General features: G+C 38.6%; 1 long non-coding RNA gene across 1 annotated transcript; it reads left to right on the top strand.

Moving 5' to 3' along the window:
* Window positions 1–1,720: 1,720 nt before the first annotated feature.
* Window positions 1,721–3,732, top strand: LOC148043792 (uncharacterized). The gene is made up of 2 exons (XR_015697814.1): window positions 1,721–1,760; window positions 3,638–3,732. It is a non-coding gene; the product is annotated as an uncharacterized LOC148043792 (long non-coding RNA).
* The last annotated feature ends 523 nt before the right edge of the window (window positions 3,733–4,255 follow it).

Below are 4,255 nucleotides of genomic sequence, written 5' to 3' on the forward strand. Positions count from 1 at the left end.
GGGAAGGACAGAAGGAGGGAAGGGGAAGGAGGGAGGGAAGGAAGGAGAGTAGGAGAGAAGAAACGAGGGAAGGGAAGAGGGAGGGAGGGAAGAAGAAGTAGGACCGTTGTAAGATAAGATGGATCTATGGGATGTTAAGAAAGCAATCTTCAAGTATATTGTCAACTGTAGGGAAAATTGTTATAAATACATATTATTAATAACAGTTATGAGATCATATAATTGTGAATGTATATATGAAATTGATAAAATTTAAAAAAAATGTTGTCCCCAGGTTAAAAATAAAATAAAATAAAATAAAATATCCATTTAAAATACTGTGAGCAAGGAACAAGAACAATCCATTCTTATCTAGCACCAGGCAAGGAAAGAGTTCAAACTGTGCAAAAGTGCAACCAACGTAGAATATTTTTTTCATTTTTTTAAAAAAAGAGCTTTTTCATAAGCATTTGTAATTAATGTGTCTTTGGAGCCTTGTTTTGCCAATAAGGTAGTATTGGTCTATAGTTTCAAGGGCCATTAGGTCAGTGATTTGCATGTTAAAGATCTCATGTTCAATGCCTAGAATCTCAATTAGTAGTCTCCATGGAACACCATAGCAAATTTGAGACTATAGAGAGCTGTTAAAATATATATAATGGATTATGTCAGTCTTCCCCATCTTGGAGTCTTCCATATATACAATATATAATGGAGTTTTAGTTTTCTTAATCTCCCACTTAGCACAGTTGTAGACCAAATTGACTGAAAAGTGGTTTCTAACACATCTGGAGAATATCAGGTTCAAATTCTTTGACTTATTCAAGGGTAACTCCATACATAAAAAAACTTTAGTTTTATATGTCAGGAAATTACTGAATTGAGAATTGTATGAACTTTTTTGTTTTTGTTTTTTAAAAAAGAAGGAAACACTGACATTCTTTTTTATTTTTATTTTGTTTTTCTTTGTCCAGAAAATAGTCATAGATCAAGATGCCCATTTCTCTCTAGTACAATTGTATCACACAAGGACCTTAACTTACAACAACCTATAAAGATGACAGAAAAACTGCCATCTATAAAAGCGCTAGTAAAAACTTTGGATTTGAGAAAGAAAACAACAAAAACTTCCAGTGTTTCATCTAAAAAGAAAACATTGCGTGCTTTTCGTCCCCTGTTTGGAGATAAAACATTAGTGGATAAAATAGAGGATCATATTCTCTTTTGAAAAACTTAATACTTAAGAGATTTGAAGGAAAATCAATGTGACATTTGAATACACTTTGAAGTTCCTTCACAGCTTGAAACTTCACAACTTTTGTCTCTCCTTTTTTTATCAACTGTATTCATTACATTTCCATATAAAGCAGCTTAAATACCATCTCCTTTCTCTTTTCCTTCCTTCTCATTCCACCCCCCATTTTTTTTGCCTTGATGTCACAGCACTCTCCATGAGAACCAAACATATTTTCTTTCTTTCAAATGTAGCGATGCGCCTACTGTTCAATTAAAACTCTGGCCTTTGTAAAGATGGATCACAACTTTGATCATTGCATTTGTATAATTAAGGGACAGGCCTCTGGTTTAAAGGAGCACTGCTTTTGCCTTTGAAACCCAGGGAGCACCATGAGTTCTCCGAAAATGCTCGCCCAGTAGGAAAGAGCCATTCTCCTCTGGTGACGCATCTATCTGTGTCGCACAGATTGCTCATCCTCTGTCCGTCGGACTATGATTAGCTGGACTTCCTGCTGGCTGCAGATGGAATGAGGCAGAGTGATAAGGTAAGCAGCCTTTTTCTCTAGTTTCAGATCCACCGAGAGGGAGTGTTTCATCGGAGGACCCCCGCGTATAAGCCGTTTATAGAGAGATTGCAAAAAGTGCTGGGGTAATTACCAAACACAGGAAGGAGGTTTCCCACCATCAATAGCATTAAGGATGGATTGGGGGGAAAAATTGCTCACTGGATTAATTGAGCCCCTCTTCTCTGGCCCTTTTTTGAAATCTAGTCTCAGAGCTCAGTGTTGCATAGCAAATCTGAGATCAGCTGGGGAGGGCTTATGCATTGCTAGGGCATAATGTGCCTCAGTGGGCCTTCTCCATGGCAGCACCAGAACTTTGGAATAAATTGGTAATGAACTTGAGCCGAGCCTGTCCCTTGGGATTTTGAGAAAACAGCTGAAGGCCTGTCTGTTTTCACTGGCCTTCTGCAAAACTTTTGAGGGCGCCTATTCTTTATGGCTTTCAATAGTCTTAGGCCATTTTCATGTTTTTAATAATGCTGCTAGAGTGATTTTAATATTTGAAATGCTACTGGGGTTTTAAATGTGATTTGATGGTTGGAAGCTCCCTAGAGCACTATGGGGTGGTTTGGAGGATTTAAAAACCTAAATAAACAAATACTTGGAGTGGTAAAGGTAAAATTAAAGGTTCCCCTTGCACACGTGTGCTAGTCGTTTCTGACTCTAGGAGGCAGCGCTCATCTCTGTTTCAAAGCCAAAGAGCCAGAGCTGTCCAAAGATGTCTCCGTGGTCATGTGGCCAGCATGACTAAACATCAAAGGCGCACGGAACTCTGTTACCTTCCCACTAAAGGTGGTTCCAATTTTTCTACTTACATTTTTACATGCTTTCGAATTGCTAGGTTAAGAGAAGCTGGGAAAAGTAACGACAGCTCACTCTGTTATGCAGCGCTAGGGATTCAAACCACTGAACTGCTGACCTTTCTGATCAATAAGCTAAGCATTTTAGCCACTGAGTCGCCATGTCCCTTTACTTGGAGTGACATTCTCATTATTTCATGTTTCACGACAAAGTTCCTAATAACAGATGCAGACCTTGTACCTTATCTGGGTTGGCTTTTCAAAAAGAGCCACTCAGCCTGCAAAGTTTTGAAAAGATCACTGAAGTGGCAAGAAGCAAACTGTAAGATGCCAAGGAGATGCATGCTGGTCTTTGCCAGATTGCCAGTAGAATATTGCAATGAAACAACATCGAAATGATACATTCCTTACTGGGAAGGGATGTGATCCAATCCTTCCTGCGTTAGTGACTTTGCATTCTACCTACACATTTATCTACTTAACCCCAGTCAGTCCTGTCAATGAATGCAAGAGCCCCTGGGTTGATCAAGATTTCAGATCCAGCTCAAACATTGCAGGATAAAGAAAAGTAACTTGTAGGTGCTTAAATAGTTTTGTGTTGTGATACGATGTTCATCCATCATGTTCAAAGAGGACCTTGATATCTAGCAGGTTGTGGGCTGTCCACTATGTGTCCGCAGGTGGCTGGCAAGGCCTATACGGGCACGAAATGTTCTGCCACATGTCAGGCAGACATGTGTGGGCACCATTGTTGCAGCATTTGCCGCTCTGGCTTTGCGGAGTGCTCGCTTCTCTTGTGCTGTGGTTGTCCTTCTGTCCTCAGATGTCTGGCAGCCTTGGTGGATCAGCGTGCACCATGTCACTCGATCATATGTCAGGGTTTCCCAGGAGGTGGTGTCAATATCCAGGGACTTGAAGGAGGCTTTCAATATGTCTTTGTACCACTTCCTTTGTCCCTCGTGCGTGATGATATATGTGTCTCATGAACATCTGCATGATTGCATATTTGCTGAGCGCAGTCTTAACTAATACCCAGCCTTATTATTATTTATATTTCAGTTATGTGCAAGATCATGATGGGGGAAATTGAAAGCGACTATTTCAACTGCTATCTCTTCGTTCTCCTGTCAGCTGTAAATAAAAGGGGAAATATCTCATCTGTTTTATTCCTTAACTGTTTCTTTAACTCATTGAATCTTATTTTAATCTTATTAATCTTAGTTCCCATCACTCTAAATATTGTTGTTTTTTTTTGTACAAGCTGCATTGGAGAAAAGCATATGTAAATAAGAATACATGCCAAGGAAAACAGGAACAAAAAACATGTAAAATCTGACAGTGTCATTGGGTTTTGTGAATAGAAAAAATAAATAAATTATTCAGAATTAAAACAGTTCAAGGCAAAATAGAGAGAGGTCATTATTACCCATTCAAAGTACTGAAATAGTCGTTTTGGGTGCTCTCCATTTATTATAATTGTTACCAAAAAACACAGTATTTTTGTCTTTTGTTTGTTTTTAAGTCCCAAGTTTGCCTCTCTAGAATACTTAACATGATTTTCAAGGCAGGGAATAAATTTTGGGTAAAGTCATATAGATTAAGACAGTTTTCAGATATCTTGAAATTTACAGCTATGTAGTTCAAGTTCAACTTCTACAATTCATTGTAGCCATTGTA

Source organism: Thamnophis sirtalis, unplaced genomic scaffold (assembly GCF_051295495.1).
Source record: "Thamnophis sirtalis isolate CommonGarterSnake01/CBP01778 unplaced genomic scaffold, rThaSir2_p1.2 scaffold_10, whole genome shotgun sequence".
In the NCBI taxonomy this organism is placed as follows: domain Eukaryota; kingdom Metazoa; phylum Chordata; class Lepidosauria; order Squamata; family Natricidae; genus Thamnophis; species Thamnophis sirtalis.